Here is a 19418-nt window from a genome sequence, read left to right on the forward strand (position 1 = left end):
TCTGTTGATGGCCGTGATTTGTGCTCTGCTCAAATGCGTCTCGTCGAGGTAACATTTGTTACTATATTTAAATTGGGCCTCAAAATATTAAACGTGGAATTTTTGTGTTCTCCCATTTGATAACATAATGAGTGAGGTAAACAAATCTGTGACGATAATGCTCTTGGCGATTCCTGTTTTTAAGACGAATAAAAGGGTTTCTTTTATTGTTAATAACTCTCTAATGGTAAATCGAGTTGTGTTTAGGGAGTGCTTAAAAGTTAGAGCGATTTTGTTCCTCCTAGCTCTTTCAAACAATGGCTTATCGACGTAATTTATAAATTTTCATTTCCAAAGGTTGTTGGAAACAAACAGAGAATTAAGTTCGGTATTCCAAATATGTACGATATAAGGGCTCTTCGCGTTCTCTGAATACTTTGCTGTTATATCGATATCTCATTTTGGTAACGAATTTTGTCTATTGGCTAAAGGAATCTATTCTATTATTGGGATCGAAATAAATGAACACTTGGAGAATTTTCAGGACTGAGAATTATTATTAAAATTATAAGACTCTAGACAGTTAAGAGGTACTTTACTGAACGAAGACTTACAACGAACTAACTAAACATTACTCATAAGGGCCACATTGAACTCCTCTCCAGAGGGCAATATAATTTCTCCTTCCACCCTCAACCCTTGGATTTTTCTCTTTCTTGACCCTCTCTGGTCGCCAGATGTATTTTGGGACAAACCCGCAATGAGAAAGTCCATCCGGGACTTTCCTTTTTTTTCATAACATAAAGGAAAGGTCCCACAGCAACAAAGAAATAAATATTTCCTAAATCCGGAAATATAAAAACTGTAGAAGAGTGAATTTTGAACTCGGGGGAAAACCCCGAAATCCAACAGAATCGTTTCATGGTTATCAGAGTCGCGCCCTTTTTTTTTAGTATGTTGCCATTTCAATGTTATTGAAAAGTTTCAAACTCGCTGGGTATTCTCACGCAAACCTCGTCCCACAAATTATTAAGATTTTGGTGTTTTTTAAATTTTGTTTTTTTTTTTGTAGCGGAGCTACTTTTATATTGACATTTATTTTGCCATCGGTTAATTTTGTACAGCTCAACACATTATTTTGATTCCGGTTTAGCAGGAGAATTCCATACCGATGACGTACATCGCGCTGTCGTTGTCGCAAGACATCGTTGTGCTTGAGGATTTCTTAAAATTCGTTAATTATCATATTAATAAATATTAATTCTCTGTCAATTCGAAATCGAGCGAATAAATCACATTGTGATGGCCCACCGTTGATAATTTGCAATTCTGTTGAATCAGAAATTCGCTCAATGTATTCGAGCATTTCTCGAACTCCAAAGCAAATGGATCATTCCGGAGGTAACCAATCAATCTCGTCCTAGCTTCATCAAGAAACATACAAAGGGGCAAACGCCTCGAAATACATTGATACTTGATTTCCGAAATCCGTTCAAATTTCCTCGGCTCGGCGCTTATCATCTAGTCGAGTATTTTTGGATTCATAATTGACCACAATTACGTACAACTTCGTAGTAATCCCGTGTTATCATTCATAAAGTAACTTTTCCCGGATGCGGCAAACGTGATGCAAAATAGCTGCATAGACACACCAATGAGTTACTAAAGTGTTAACCAATAACAAATCCAGACAACGAATATCACTGTCGCGATAATGTTTAAAGAATGTTTTTATCAGATGTATGGAGGAATGTGTATGTGAGAGAAGTGTAAGATTATGTGAGTAGCCCTGATTGTTTTGGCCTTGTTAATATTCTGTTGATCATTAAATCCCCTTTCTCATTATGAACACTGATTATTTATAAACCCCGAAGACCGAAAAACCAAATACAGCTTTGCCAAGCACTTTAAATCAGAAGTATCTGCTAAACAAAAATATTATTTTGTGGTTGCCAGGTCGTTTCCTATCATTTACAGTAATAAATGAAAGGGAAACGCCCGAACTCAACAAACCCTTCGATAATCCGCGACAATTCGGACACCTTTAAATATTATGGCCATTGTCGCGGGAGACACGTACTTTACAGCTCTCATGGTGTAAACCTCGCTAAGCCGCTGTGAATAATTCCATCTCTTTTCTATACACTCAATCGAATATTTCAATTATTAATTCCTTTCAACGTCCACGGAACCCCACATTTTTATCTAATTTATCGATTTAAAGCAACTGTGCTATGGCAGGAATCGAAACCACAAACTGTTTATTTAAATATTCATGCTTATATAACAAATTGATAGACTTAACGTCTTACTAATTCTTTTCTTATAAAGGAGAACCGCTCTTCACCTTGACGAAGAGCGGACTGGTTTTCATAAGTTGAGACACAATGAATATACAGTCAAACTGATCAGTGCATTCTTTAGAGTTCGTAGGGTGGGGGATATGAATACGAGTGGGAATTAGGTTAAGTGGGGGTATGCTCTGAAGAGAATGCACTGGCCAGCACTTGTACTCTTCATTTTGAAATGAAAAATGAAATGAAAAATGAAAGCCAAAGTTATTTTTCGAGTAAATTGAGTGATTCCTCAAGCCCTCCAAGATGTCGTAAACGGTGACACTCATCGACAGGGCTGTCGAATGAATCATATCTATACGATGAGTATCTCAAGGGGGACGTTGACGTATAGATTATCGACCAGGCGGTATCTGTAATCCCAGGCAAGCCGGACAACACAAGCGGAGCTGACGAGGCCGCTAATGTTGTAAATACATCGGAGGACCAGAAAAAGACCGATGAACCATCAGCGAAAATACCTCAAATTGCAATGGAACTCTCAGGTGAGGTTCCGTCACGGAAGGGCCCCAAGGGTCCACCAATTCGCTCTGCTGTATCTGAAATCTCGGCAAAAATTTTAATTCAACTTCACTGAAATGGAGAAGGAACTTGGTGAAGAGCTATTGAAAAAGTACCCTCCAGTAGAAAATTGTTTCGGCATGAAGAACCCAATGTTAAACTCCGAAGTTAAAGCAGCCCTTCGCAAGAATTATTAGAGTGCAGTAATTAAAAATCAATGAAGTGCAGGCCTTGCTGCCATTAATAAGGTCGTACCTCTGTTGTTTTAAAGCCAAGGGAAATGACCCTGATGAAGATTGGTCCCATGACTTTAAGGATCTAATCAGGTATCTTAGCAATTCCGGAGAAATTTTAACAAATTAAACTCAGCATACTCAGAACCAATGGTTCGGAAGACTGCTGAGATTTTTATAATAAAAGTCGAAAATTTTCAATTTATGCATGAGGTTAAACGGAACAGTAATAAGATCAGCAAGTAGTAAGCTTTTATTTTTGCCACTTTGTCGACTGGTCGATAATGAGGTAGAAACAAAATTAACAGCTATCAATCCTCTATTTATATATGAGCAGTCAACTTCGTGAAAAATTGAGGATATTGTTATTTTCACCTCGCACCCTTGAAACGTGTATATTATAGGTTCAACGCTCATATCTCTCAGTTGGGTCATGGAGCGATGTTTTTTACATTGCTCAGTAAGAAAATCGTTTTCCTATTGCATTAGCATATAAAAATAAAATGGAATGGCCCATTGAACTTCGACTAGTGCGATGAAGATTCATTCAATACTTTTCGAAAGTGCCCACTAAAAAAAAAGCGCAAATTTTTGACGAAGTTTGATGAGCAGTAACTTTGCAATTTTGTTCTGCCGTTACTAGCTCTCAGGCTATGTGAAATTCTGCATATCATTTTTTAATAAATTCATCAATATATTAAAACAATTCCATAAAACCGACTACACTTTTTAAGTTCCATTCACCTCGCTGAATTATTCAAATCGATTATTCTTTTTTCTACTAAAAATACACCTTGCTGGCTTACAGCATCGTGATTTTCGTCGACTTGCAAATAATAACGTTTCAACGGAATAGGTTATTTCATCAAAAATTCCTGTCAGCATTTTTTCATGTTTTTATTCCATGTCATAATTCAAATTTTTTAATGTTGTGTTATGGGCCAAACTTTTTCCAACTTTTCCAAACATTATCTTGGTGAGAGAAATTGAGAAATGTCTTGCCAATGTTTGTCTATTCATTGTGACAACTGAGAACCTTTTCTGATACATTTCCTCGTATTTCTCTCAAAAAAGACGGAATTTTCGTCAATCTTCTGCCGGCTTATCTCCTCCCTCATTTCGTTCTCGGAATTAAGATTTCCACTCATGTAATTTGCTAACTCAACGTATCAGCAAAAAATAAATCGCTCGATTTGAAGTTTTTCTCTATATGACTTGTTGGCTTTTGGCTTTTGAAGGAGTTGGAGATGTTGGGCCATTGGCGAGGGGTAGGGAGAAAAATCAGAAAAATAGTGGCAAGGAATTGGGGGCGAGGGTCTGAGGTGCCAACGGCTTGTCGGACCTATTCGGCAATCTCTGGCATGAGATGGAAGTTCTGGGTTGACTGCCGGCTGGCTTTTCTGCAGTATTCTATAACGGGCTATATATGGAAACCAACCTCTCGATATTCATGCAAAAATGCGGTGTGAAGGCTCAAGTACAGCCGACACACCCCAAGTTCTCTTCGTAAAGTAGTTACGAAAGACCCACGTCGATTTTTATGACACAAGAAATTGTTTTTTCAACAAAAATTCACCAATATACGAATGGCATTTCCTAATTTTTAATTGAAAAACCACGTTTGTCAATATTTCCGGGATAAATTGAAAATTATTATGAGAGGATATGTAATTTAGTAGAAAAATATGATACCTTTAACAGCTGGAGTATGCTACCAAGCGTTATGCGTTCACAATTCATTATGTAATTTAATGAATTGTACAAGGTTGGCTTTACTGATTAATTGTTGGTTGGTACAGATTGAGATACACCGCTCATGTGTGTTTAATATCAGCCGATGAGCATATCCCAATCCATACTTAGGTACTGCAGCCAAATTATCGAATAATTTCTGCTAATAAAATAAATTTCGCTCATACACGTTGGCTCGATTAATTCTAATACTAGTTTCAATTACAATGACATATGATTGGAGGACGATTTGCGATGTGTAATACCTCACCACAGGTTGAATGGAATATAACCAAATTTATATGAATTATAAAAATCATATAAGGAAAGAAGAAGGAAAGGGGAGGGGAAGTTTCTGTAAATAGGTCTAAGTATAAAAACTGACTAATGTTATGTCCTGAAGTGTTCAATTCATTCAATACCACCAGGGAAGTGCTTTTACCCATTTTTTTTTAACCTAAAACTGATCTTTTTTCTCCCGTTAGGAGGCGTGGAATATCATCAGGTATGGTGGATGTAGAAATACAGAAGCCACAAGTGGTTCAAACTACAAATCCATCATAACTGGATATTCAAATGTAAAATGTCTTCACTGAAAAAATCATTCATAAGATTTTGTCCATTTCCCAAAACGACATTTGTTTCCCGTTTTTTTTTGCTTGAACTCAGCCGGTTCATGTCCCGCTTGAATTCCTCTCGCAGCTTCTCCTGCTGCTATTGCTGGAATCAAATTTCTGGGGAAGACAAACATTGTGGGGAAAGTTATGTCTGGTGGCAGTGAAAAAAAATGATTAATTCTATCAATTAAATTTATCACTTTATATCTTCATAGAGAGATGAGTGCAAATAATTAGCCTTGATTTACGGGAAAAAAAGCCGGAGGTGTTGGCATATCAATTCGAAATGGAATGGAGTATTGAAGCATATTTTAATTCAAATATTGGTCATATTGGTTTATATATTCATTCTGGACATTTGAACGTAAATAGGGATATTGCAGATGTAAATAACCGCTTATAAACGTGTACTTTATGATATCTAGGACCATAATTAAATATTGCGAGAAATTCAGAACTTGATTGCGAATCCATCAAGTTCCTGTTTTTCTTCCGGGAGTAAAAAATGAAACTAATCTATATCCCCAGACATTCATAAGGATATCTATTTATGATCAGGACAGGTACTGAATTCATTCGCAACTTCATGTGATTATTCGCAGATTAATAATTTGTTTCATATAAATAGCTGAAACATTTCGAAACAACACGGGACATTTTCAACAAGAGATGAAATGATAGAATTCAAATTTCTTGTTTCCTTGTGCTTCTTCGAGGCCAAAAATCTTTTAAATTTTTTAAATGATGCTTAGGAAATGTTCAAACAATATTAATAACAATTGAAAAATCTTTTCAACAGTATTTTTCAATTCATTTGCTGCTGAAATATTCCATTCCAAGTGATTTATCCCGCGGAATTTTATACGGAAGTTGATATAGAAAAAAACCATCAATTGATACTTTTTCACAATGCAAAATACAGCAAGAAATATCTTCATATTTTTCGTTCAAAAATTCAAATTTTTGCGCGTGAACTGACGTAACCCCCACTCTGACCCTCCGACTTCCTGCACAATACAGTAGGACCCATTCTTTCATGGCCACAAGCGCCGCCCCGGCCGCAAGCGGCCGGGGCGTTGATTGCTGTTTGGATTTTTATGAAAATAATTTTTTCATTAAAAAAAAAAAACAAAAATAAATTAGGTTATTAACTATTTATTGGTTACTCATTAGATCATATTCGTTTTTATCTTTGTTTGTCTTAATTGAATGAAATAAAATAGAAATTCGAATATTACAATTGGCCTTAGCTAAGGAAAGAAAAAGATCTTTAATTACATTGTTCTTGACATAAAATTAAATTCCAATCATTTAAAAACATGTATATCTATTCTATCTGCGTAAGGAAATTTTTCGAGATTAATGAAAAGTTTTACTAAAAAATAAAATAAACTTAAAAAATGAAAATATACTCCGTATGAATTTAGTCGCTCATGTGAGTCCGCCATGCATTGCCCGAAACGCACCGAAGAATGTGTGCCGCCATATTCAACATGGCGATGAGCATAAAATGATCACGTGATCAATGGGAATACGCCATGACAGTTTTCACCGGCGAATCTTTTTTATTGGGATTGGCCTAATTGGCATTGGGAGCTAGGTGAGCCCATTGATCGCACTTTGCCCATGCCATTTGTGGTTATTTGTCCTGAAATCAACTATGATAAATAGTGATCATACCTTTTTCCTTAGCTGAACACGAATTTTAAAAATAGGCCATTATATTTTCCTGTGCTTAGCTTTATCCCTATTTTCCGTACTAATTCCGCATTTCCGTCTCTCAGCACGCAAAAAAATATACTTGGATGAGAATACCTTTTTTTTATTAAATTTAAGTATGTTTTATACTCAATTCTAGTATATTCGATTTTCAATGCGATACGGATAAACAAATAATTTCTTTATGATTCTATTATCTACTATACATCAATCCGAGAATACAGAAACCTTTGCTCTCAATTTGTGCAGTCAATAATTTGAATTGTATGAAAAATTGCAAACTGTTTAAATTGGGAAACGGCCGCAAAATGACAATTCTATGATTTGGCCATGGTTGTCCAGAGGAATCCAAAGCCTTCACTACAGCCCTGATATCATTTCGCGTGTTTACATTCCGCAACATCATTGTTGATCTTTTTTTGATGAATAAGTGCATTCTGTAGAATAGTTTATTAAGTTGTCAAGTTGTGGAAATTATTGAAGAAGCATTAAGATCATTTACATAATTGAAAATGGAATATGCTGGAATCCACTGTTCTTTAGCAATAAGCTATATAATTGCATCAAGTATAAATTGTATTCTGAATAAGTTTTATTTAAATATACTTAAGGCTCGGGTGGACCATCTATCGAAAGCCATCTTTTGTATAAAGCCCATCTTTTTAGCTTAAAATACATTAAAATTCGGCATCAATTTTGTGCTGTATGAAGCACTTGAATGGACATTAAAAAATAATTGAAAAAATACCTAACTTATTATATACATCATATATATATGTATATATATCTGACATATTATTACGGCCACAAATGCAATGTGTTATGTCATGGTAAACTAGGTATTGCCCCCCCCCCCCCCTTTAATAAAAATTATCAGTTTTTCCATTTTGCTGACAAATTGCTGAACGGATGGACGCCAAAAAATGTACCGTTTTGGCATTTTATCATACTTTAACGACTATCAGAATCTCATAATCGCACCATAATTGTTCTTTCTTCTCTCTGAACTTCTCAAATATTGATAAAACTATATATAGGGAAAAACAAGAAAGTTATTGCACGCTTGTGAAACTGCGAGTCATGAAGTAAAAATAAAATTCAATACCAGTATATTTTTTCGGTCAACCTGATATAAAAAGTGACAATTTTGTCTACATCCTTGAATCATGTATATTTCATTTTCTATGAGTCGTCGAATTTTTATTTTCATATCCATTTAGTGAATTATTACTAGCATCCGTAATTTTACAGTTAAAATGAAAAATGTTGATGGCTAGCATATACTATGAAAAGAAGTCAAGTATGCATGAAACCTCGGGAGTATTAACGTCGTTACAGTTGAGAAATTTGCAAATCAGCAAAAAGAGATAGTTAGATTTGTTCTCGAGGGGTAGTTTCGGGCGATTCACAACAACTTGAGCGTCGTTGCGAGAAATATTGTTATATTCTGCACATATGGAATGACTAACATAGTGTAGCCATGTGCCATAAATTTTATTTTCAAAAAAGAAGAAAACTCGTACGTCTGGGTCCCAATATATTTCAATTCCTTTTCTCCCTTCCTTCTCCCCGAGGTAGTGTACAAATATAGGAATATAATATAAGAAGATACAAAGGCAAGGGTAACAGCATTCTCAGTGATTCTGTCTCGCCAAGTATAATATGAAATTGCACTTTAACTCGTTGCTATGTAAGTAACGACTTTATTACATTCCTTGGAGATATTTTATGAATGGTGGTGGCAGAATTTCAGAAGTGGTATAACCAGTATTGTGCACTGAAATTCGACTTTCATTAAATATTACCGCATTATTATTTCTTCTGAATTACTCATAGTGAAACGATTAATTACGAAAATTTCGATAGCAGAAGTACAATGCTTAATTTTTCTCGTTAACTTGAAGACCTTGTCATTTGATTGAGATTCTTTATCGGATGAAAAAGCCCGTACATATTCAACTAATGAATCAATTAAAATACATGGTTAGTGTGGTGGAGTACGCAACATGGATGTTAAACTCAACCTTCTAGACATTGCAAAAATATTAGGAAATTTATGGTTGTACGAGATGAGCCGAGCGTGCTGCTCAATCATCTCTTCATCTTCGGTAGTGGCGGGTCGGTTTAAGTTTGATGGGTGTTACACACGGGAAAAAAATTCTTTATGAAACGCATCTTTATTTGTGTTAAGGGGGTGAGATGCATGAGTTTCGCGGTTTGAAACAATCTATTTTTTTCGGCTTATTAGTTTCTACAACGTTCCCAAAATATTTTCCAAAAATTTCCAATCGGTTGGAGTAAATGTTTTGTAAAGAGACCCTTGGTAAATTCTGCTTCCAAGGCCACCTTTATTTTCGCTCAGAACTTCAAGGATATCCAAGTACCCGAGTGGAAATTAGTTCAGGTCTACTTGAAGTCCGATCAGAACTTGATTCAGTTTCAGTGCGGTTCGCTTGATCAGGTAAGATCTGTTCAGAACCTGACCAAGGTTTGATCCAACGTTTCGGATCCTAAAAACTACAAGCGAATTTAGATCAAGTTCTGATCAGACAGGCCTGATCAGATGACACTTGATGAAAACTTGATCAAGTTTCGAGCCAGTATATTGGACCCTATAAACTACAAATGACTTTACATCAAGTTCTGGTCAAACATGCCTGATCAGATGACACTTGATGAAGCCCTGACCAAGTTTTGACCCAGCAAGTCAGATAAACATGATCTCACTCTGAGATCAAGCTGCCTCAACACAATTTGTTCTCCTTCCGATTCAATTCCCTTGATTTTCAATTGAATAGCTCGATAAAAAAGAATCACAAATGTATAGGAAGCAAGGGAAATATATATAGTGAAGTATCAAACATAAGAGCGTATTATCTTGAGTCTAAAAAAATCATCAAACTTGCATCTGTTCATTGTGTTATGATTATTATAATTATATTTTAATAATAAAATAAAATTTGAACCGAATATGTTTTCTCGCTCAGAATGTACATGCAATAATTTCAAAGTCATCAAATACTCCCTTGCAGATTGTGTAGGTAAAAAGAAACTACATAAAAACAATAGTGCGGTACAACAACTAACATGTTACAATAAGCGTTCCTACATTAGATAAAGAGCCACTGGCTGGAGACCTAGTGCATAAGCATTACTACCTGTACATACCATGTATATATGTAAATGATGTTAATAAACTTTTTACTACTACTACTACTACTACTGCGGTAGTCCAGTGGTTAGGGCGTAGGTTTAGTAATCGTAGGTTCCTCAGTTCGATCCCCAGCATCGTTTCCATACAATAGATAATGTCAACATTGTCAACTCACGTACCATCTCCCACCCACACCCCCCTCCCCGCCAAGGAAAAACTGATGTGCCCAAGAAAATGTTGTGCCCTTTTTTTACAATAAACTCCTGTAATTCTGTTATTTCTTTTGGGCCCGCTTACAACAATAATGTTTCGCTGAAATGCGTCTATAACAACTGTAAAATAATGTTAAAAAATATGTTTACATACAGATTCTGTTAAATATTGTATTAATGCGAGTGTCGAAAAAAGGCCATTATTAAATTAAGGTAACCCTGTATATATCTGCAAATTTTTTTTAAGACTAGTTTTTTTTATGACATAAGATGTAAATATCGATGTAATACCAAATATAAAACCATGTTAAAAAAAAGATCCCCAGCATCGTCAAAAATAATAGGGTTTTTTTATCGCTAATTACAATCGGGCTTCATTAAGATCGGTCATATATAATAAAAAAAATTAATTATCTTTTGTTTTGAGTGAGTTATGGTTAATATTTATTATTGTTTTCGATATTCCAGTCATCCGATTTAGATACATTTGACTTGATCAAATCCGGAACCGTTAAACCGGATCAGAAAAGTTTGATCATGTCTTGATTTAAATTTGCGTTACATGTCTGATCAAAATTTGATCCAGTTACCGTGTCACTTCCGGATCAATCATCAAGTATGACCTGATCCAGTCTTGACTAGAACTTGACCAAAATTTCCACTCGGGTATTTTGATCGAGAGTAGCAACTTTTTTTCCCACCTTTTGAATTTTATTCAGCATTTCACCACTTTCTCATCTCGCCGAATTTTCCGTCGCTAAATAAATTTTTTCAACACTAAGAAATATTGTTATCTCCATTTTGTTTAATTTTGTACTTGACCTACTGTTCCAGTCGGTCCGAGAAGTATCTCGAACAAACCATTGCCAAACGTCAGAATTGTGCAGATTCAAATCATCCGATATGGTCGCCCACTGGATATGGAGACATTTTCAATTCAACTTTTATTCGTTATTGGTTTGGCAATTTTTTCCATGTCTTAAAATATCCAGAGAATCTAATGAATAGTGTCATATAGGGTTAAACGCAAAAAAATACCCCCTCTACACGGAGAGAAAAACCCGGGAAAAATTACGTGACTAATCACGTAATCGTGGGCTGGAGTGTCATTTCCTTGATTTTTACTGGAGAATTACGTGACAGTCACGTAATTTCTTACGAACTTGTAAAATTTACCACAGTTCCGGTTAAAATTATTGCGAGTGAAGTAAAAATTATCTAGTTTCACTTGAATTTTACGTGACGTACCGTAATTTTTACGTGACCGAATTGAAAAATTCCTAGACAGCGTTGGTACGACTGTTGATCATACCCGATCGCGAATCATTGTCTATGTTCGGATCACGCCACCCGGCAAATTACTATTGTCGGAAGGATAATTAGTATATTGTGCCTCTAGGAAGTAAAGTATTTTCTGACGAAATGTGAGTATAATCACATAAGTCAGAAAATACTTTATTTCCGTGAGGCACACAATATTTTATTCTCGTAGGGACTGGAAACGGCAATCTAACCGAGCGAAGCGAGGTTAGCATCGTACTCTCCAGTCCCGGCAAAATTTACGGAACTGAGTATCGTTATTTTTCTACCTCCAAAGGTGACTTTTTACCGACCGAGTGGTAAAATGTTCTGAATGATAGGCACTTTTTCCGATTTTACATTTCGCCCCACGTTTACCTTTCACACATGAATTTTTACGGAACTTTTTACGTATTTTTTCGAGTATTTTTCTCTCCATGTACGTTGCCCAAAGGTGAGATTTAGAATGCAAATGTGGTGAACGGAGAGAAAAGTCCAAGACCAATTACTGTGTCAAGTGCTACCATCGGGGTGTAAAATGCCAGGATAGCAGAATTTCATTGATTTACAAATTAAAATTGCTGTTAATATCGTTAATTTTCTAAAACATTCCGTATTTAATCGCATATGGCGCCATCAAATTTACAAAAGAACACGATAAAATTTGAAGCTCCATCATTTTTTATTTGAGTTTGAAAAAAAAATTAATAGAAATCCTCTGAAAATTCCTATCCAGATCGGTATTTTTTATTGTGCTACACATAATTTTTTCGAAATTTTTTTTAATCAAATATGATGGGTTGGCGATCAACACCGGATGTGTCCAGTTCTTGCCGAAGTTGAACTTAACGATAGTAACTGTTGTAAAGACTTTCAATTGTCACCTGGCCGATAAGGATATTTTCTTAGCCTGATGAAGAAATTTTACTGAGCGGCCTAGTAATTCTTCTTGGGCCCGCCGTTTAGGAAGGGGTTGTTCGAAGGGGCCAGTAGCAACGTTGGAATTCGGCGCGCTCCAAGAGATGCTAAAGGTCGGGGATATCAACTCTGCGACGAGGGCAGTCCCTCCTGGCACACGGCACTTCAACCAGCTGTAGACGAAAGTGGAAAGCACCAGCAGTACTGCTTAGAGTCTTTGAAGTTATGGTCTTGTTCATTATTATTAGTTTATTCAGAAACCAGTGATATAGAAGCTTTCCGCAAAAAAAACTAAAATGTTCTGAAAAATTGCAGCAAATCATCATCTTTTGCTGCTGAGGCGTTTTCGCACTCGAAAGGTACATTTTCTTCGGCAACTATTAAACTCGGTACATAATCGAAATATATACCGGTTTACTTGTGAAATTGGTGCTTCTCAACGATTGAATTTCCATGAATTGCGACGATAATTTATTTTACTTCATTTGGTTATTGTACTCTCATATTACATTACTCTCTGGTCAAATTGTCCTCAATTGCCGAATGATAAATGATTCAATATTCGAATTTGAATGTGCTTAGTTCTTCAAATTTGATTCTCAATAATTCCAATTGTAATTTATGTCGGACTTTTCTTCACAGTCTGGCACAATAATTATAAAATTTCATACGACCAAGAATTTTTAATTTTTGGTAGGCGCTTTCATCGCACTATACTCCCCCGTGGAAGGCCTCAAATATTTCTCTCAGCAAATTAACCCCGGGGTTCTGATGCTTTTTCACTGAAATTTCGAATATTTTCTCCTTATTCATGATCTTTACTATTCCATTCGACGATTTCATTAATCAGACAATTTGAACCTTAATCTACAATCCAATCAAATTTAACATAAAACTCCGAACTATTATTAATTTGGTTTCATGCGATAACAAAAATTTGTAGAATTGCCAATTTTTTTTTCAACGCATCTCTTGTATAAATTATATAAATAAAAGAGACTGACTTATTTCATTCTGAAATTTGAGTATAAATCGATTAGAAATCTATTCATAAAATAGCGGTAGAAGACATGATTGTTACTTTAAATATTTTTTTTTTCATTCATATGGATAAAGAACATCATTCCAAATATGTTGAAAAAAATTTTTAATCGGTTGAGTATTTATTTCCGAGATATTCACGAGAAAACGTTAAAAACAAAGGACTAATGGACAAATCAAACCGAACTTTCGTATGGAGCTAGTCCCATGTCGAATCAACAAAGCAGCTAAATTTCAATCTTTTTGGTATGTTTTTTTCCGTTTAATTATCAAATTTACGAAGAAATGACCACCGACTGAATAGTGTCACCCACAGATAGCCAAACTTCGTATTTTTACGTTTCGGACCATTCTGAATAATTTCCAAGCAAAAGTAGAAATTATAAAAATCGAATGATTGTAATGGATCCATTCGGAAATAAAGCTCTCGATTTAACTGGGAACTGTATTTTTTTGAATGTTGATGTCGAAACAGTTTTCCCATCTTTACATTTTTCATGGCCTTTACAGTAAGGGCCTTACTTTACATTGGTACATATTTAGAAGAACGGCCCCACCCATTTTCCAAAGAAAGAAGTGAAAATGTTGGAATTTTCGCAGATATCCCGATAAAAAAACTGAATTCCGGAGGTGGGAAAATGTGATACGCCGTTAAGATTGGTGGCAGGTTGGTTTTAAAATTTAGGACGTGAACGACAGTGATACGACACGTGCCACAGTGAAAATCCAAAAGATCGGAGGTGAGGCTGGTGTTATAAATATTTACCTTTTTATTTACCATTGTAAAGTCTGGAACATGGAGTATTATATGTGATTCCACCTGATCAACCACTAACAAAGTTATACAAGGCATCAAGGTGGAATGGAGAAGAGTCGAGGTGCTTGTTTTCCTTAGAGAAATGAATAAACTTACTCAGGGCGACTTGACCCTTGGCTATGGTAAATATTTACTGCACGATATATCGATGGCAATATTTCTACGCTCCAATTTCCATGGTATACATATTGATGCAAAAGACATGTTGAAATAATCAACTATAGATTGTATTTATTTTCTCATATTATTGTTAACGAAAATCAACCATTGAGCTTGTTTTTGCCGTAAGAATAAATAGAAATTGTTCAAATTTCACTTACCCACATTCAATGGTGGATACATGAATGGCCACTTCGTCGGGAATTCTGAAACAAAACATTAGTTTTAGAAATAGGAATTTGATATTTTTTCTAATGCATGTACGTTCGTGAATTCGCGAAAATTCGATGAAATTACCAATTTTTTGGAGCTTTTTTCCAGATTATAGAGACCTGTGGCGCTATCACAAATTCCAATCGAAAAAGTGCCATGCGAAATTTTCTCGTATAATCACCTCATACTGTTCCTCAACATTCATCTCTATTTTTACAGCGAAATGAAGCAATTCAGTGAGCCCATCCCGGCATGCCTGGCTCAACCTATCCGTCTGTGGATATTATTTGCCTGCTAATGAAAGCTGCAGTATGCAAACATCGAAGAGCACAGACCCACTGAATATTGGGAAATGAAGTTCATCTCATTCCCGAGAGAATAAAAATGAAGAAGGCATTGAGCACGCAATTTCAACGCGACCTGCATCGAAAAAATTATTGAAAATTAGACATGCGAATGAAAGGAACGAGTCTTTTTTGGCTTGAAACCGTTATATTATTCTCCGAAAACGAGTTTGTAACACAAATTTACCAAAGAACTTGGGTTCATTCGAGACGAGGGTCTAGACCAGGGCTGGCCAACCTCTGCTCTGAGAGCAAGTTGTGCACTCACAACATAATTTAATTAATTCACACTGGTGGCAAAATCATTCATTTTCTTCTTGCAAATTCAAGTCAGGTTTCACCAAAACATACGTAACAATTTGAAGCCAGCGTCACACCATCATATTCATAAATATCTTGTTCAGTTTTGGATTTTCTAATTTCTGTTTCACCGTTATATTGATCCACAAATTATTTGCTTAAATTATTGGTGAAGTTATTCCTCTACCCCCAAATTCCGGATAATTCTTCTATTCTACCTTTTGAATTGCTGCAAATATGGTCTGGACACAAAATAATTTTTAAAGGCGATTTCTCGACCTGAAAGCATTAAAAAACTATTCTTCCTAATATTGCTGTCTATTTCTAATGAAAAATTAAAATGTCTATTTCAAATTGATGGAAATTTCATCATTTCCTCTCGATCGCATGGTATGTCTTCTAAAGGTATCGGTCGAACCAGGGCTCAAGGAGGGAGAAAAATCGAATTAGAGCAGGTAGCGTGGTTAAGTGGCTGAGGCCCCTCTCCCAGCTCTCACTAACGGACCTCAGGATCCGACTGAGTACGATGAGCCCAGATTGCCGGGCCCTGCTCAAAAAAAGCTTCAACTAAATTAACTGTTAAAATCTTACATTTAAGACTTTTAAGGTAACCAGATTTCCACCCCGTGGAAGAGCTTCTCCTTATTAAACCATTTCTACTCGCCAAATATGACTCAGGGATAGGCAGTAATAAATAGGAAGTCGTCCGTAAAATATGAGATTCTACGTTCCCCTTTTCCCAATGCCTGATTCTATTACAATAAAACCATAAACAGTCTTTTCAGAAACAGAAATTTCCGTAGTGAAGCGGTAAAATAATTGGAGTCGATTTGTGTCAAAAAAAGAGTCGATCATTTCAACTCGAAGTAACTCATGAACGTGAAATACAACTCGAATTAATTTGCTCAATTTTGAAAAATAAATGATCGCAGGAATTGCAGTGAACCTATTAGTATGAGAAACTCACTCTAAATGAAATGAAATTCATTAATTAGTTGTCCCAAATTCATACACGGAGAGAAATATTCAGTAAACTTTAACAGAAAAGAAACGTAAAAATTACGTTTCGAAACGTATTCTGCGAGCGAACTCAAATTCAAGAAAAAGTCCGAGTCACTAAAGAAATTTTCCATTTGCGCCACGTAAATTTTACGGAGAGTTCCGTAAAAATGACTCATCCCTTCGCTGACGCAGGGGAGGGGGGAGATTTTACGAACAGGACCCGTAATTTTTACGAAGCCTGAATTTTTTTTTAACCAACAACATACATTTACCAGCTATAATTTATTCATTTTAATTTAATATAAATCAGAAAACGTGGTCTACAAAAAACAAATATTGAACAAGAAGTTAGATAAGACCCTCGTGGCCGACATTTTCCTCACTGAAAACTGAACATTTCATGATTTTTTTTAAACGAAGTAATTAGGATGATCAATTAATAATTATTACAGGGGTATCCACGCGCTAGTCGTGCGCTAAAACAGGTGGGTGTTTGAGGTTAGGTGTGGTAGAAGGGAATGTTAGGCAAGGCCGGTCATGGAGTAACGTCTTGGGTTATCTTGTATTTATTCAAATGTTAAATAATTATACCGGTATTTACAATTCCGCACGCGATCCTTCTGTTACGGTTTTTTAAAAATTATTTGGGCACCCAGCTTTAACAACACAGCACAGCGTGACTTTCTTCTGTTGGCCGGTTTCGGTGAGACCGAATTTACCCGAAAATGTACGATAACCGACGAAGTAGTATACGTTTTATGTAACAGGTATAGTGAAAATTTACGGATCCGGTTCCGTAAAAATTACGCATCCGTTACACAAAAAGTCTTGAACTTTCAAGACTTTCTATGTTCTGATCAAGAATAATTCATGAGATATCTGTTAAATTTTACTAGTTCCGGAAAAATTACGTAACTTCTTCGTATTTTATCGGTGGCAAACTAGAAAAATCCCTCACAGTTTCAGAATCATTCCCGTCTATTCCTACAACAACTACCAGAGAATGAGTCTCGCTTACGGATTACGTGAAAAGTTCCGTAATTTTTACTAACTATTTCTCTCCGTGTAACAGAGAAAGAGCAATCAGTTTTTCGGCTCTCCAGTAAATTTTACTTTTTTCGACTGACGTCATTTTACCGCTTCGCTACTGATTATTTCCTTGCAAAATCCTGCAAAACCAACAAACATATTCCTGGGCTAATGGTTTCACACATCTAACATTATTATTTTTTCACTCGTTTGGATCGAACGCTTCCACTCCACTTGCAAAACTTCCAACATTCAAAACTTTCGATTACCTGAACTCACGTGTTTTCTCCGGCATGAATGTGACAGTTTCGGATATCAGAAAAAGAAATTTGTTCCTTTTCTTCATTCCTTTTCGAATTTCATGGCGCAGAAAGAGTTTTTGGCAGCAGCCTATGTAACGGTTCCATTTTTTGACTTTTCTCATCTCAGAATTTCACCATTCAATCCAAATACTCAGCATGTTATGTTACGTTCACCACAAGAAGTTGAATTTATCGTTCGTGTGTTTACATACAATAGAGCAGTGGCGGGAAACATAAACCTCAATACAGATCCGTTCTTCTGTTTACCTTTCTGTATTTATTTATCTTACCGTCAGGTTCTGCAGTGGTTTTCAGTTTCTCTCGGTTTTCCCCTCTTCTTGCGATCGCTATCACCATGACCCCAAATGGAAAAAGTATTTTCTTCTGGTTTTTTTGTGAGATGGAGAGGTGAGCGAAAGGATGGGATTAACGAAAGGCGTCTTGCACTTTATACGTCGCCTTCCGGCCGTTGACCGGGCTATGTACGATAATACGACCCCACAGCGAACTCAGTGAATGGAAAGATTGTGCCTCATTCATTCGTTGTGATAACCCGCTTTGCGTTTCCGAAAAAGAAGTATACAAGGAGGAGGCAATCGAGCAAAATAAAACTTCATGAAGCGAGAGTCGAGCAGAAAAATTTAAAAGAGGATAGAAATGCTTCAAGCTGAAGGAGCAGAGAACAGCTTCGGTTTGAGGCAAATATAATTTGTTATATGACAAGATTCATATGATGGGTTATTTACAAGTCTTGAAGATTGTACGTACACTGACAGAAAATATTGTGTGATGTTACATACGATACGATAACAGTTACAAAATAGCGCTGTCGAATCGGAGCAATTGAATATTCGGTAATAGTTATACCGCATGATTATTCAGTTGACCGATGGCACGTTCAGCCATACCTGATGACAATATTGACGACGAGCAGGATTGTTTGATAATATAAAAAATAGAACTGAACTGTATTATTATATTGTTTACATCATATCATTTAAATTGTTTTACACGCGTATATATACATATTTCATATATAAAGATAGATATAAATAGCTGGTGTATCAGACGATACTAGATAGGGCTCCTGTTATTTGAGATTCGGTAATATTGATTGAATTCTTCTATCAGTGTGCTACCACCTCGCTGTCTCCTATAATTCCTGTAATGAAGAGTACTTCGTGTTTTCTCTGTTTATTTATTCTTGATTATTGGAATGCCAGGAAAATAAAAATCAAAGGACTGCACTTCGCTTTGCTTTGCTATTGAGAGTTATAAAGTAAAAAATGCGGTCATTATTATGTACATTCACACTAGCGATTTTAGCCGGAGGTCGGGCAGAGGGACTATGATATCTCAAAAAGAGTGGATGAATAATATGCAGTACAATTCAAATTGGATAGCTGCAGAAGGGTAGCGGAGAATATAATGCATCATGTTTCAGTCCGGGACAATTTGAGTCGCAGTGAGCTGCTGTGGTATGATATCGATGAC

At 36.0% G+C, this 19418-nt stretch overlaps 1 protein-coding gene across 8 annotated transcripts in view; it reads right to left on the reverse strand.

Annotated features, from left to right (window-relative positions):
• kek5 (kekkon 5) overlaps nt 1-19418 on the reverse strand; it is a 490550-nt gene that overhangs the window by 243067 nt on the left and 228065 nt on the right. For 7 of the 8 annotated variants that reach the window (XM_011301427.1, XM_011301426.1, XM_011301422.1 and 4 more), the window contains one exon: nt 14896-14940. The gene's annotated coding sequence lies outside the window, so the exon portion shown is untranslated. Of the gene's footprint in view, nt 1-14895; nt 14941-17891; nt 18052-19418 lie in introns of those variants that run through there. The other variant, XM_011301429.1, reaches the window with a different exon arrangement.

This window comes from Fopius arisanus, unplaced genomic scaffold, assembly GCF_000806365.1.
Source record: "Fopius arisanus strain USDA-PBARC FA_bdor unplaced genomic scaffold, ASM80636v1 scaffold00022, whole genome shotgun sequence".
Classification (NCBI taxonomy): Eukaryota; Metazoa; Arthropoda; class Insecta; order Hymenoptera; family Braconidae; genus Fopius; species Fopius arisanus.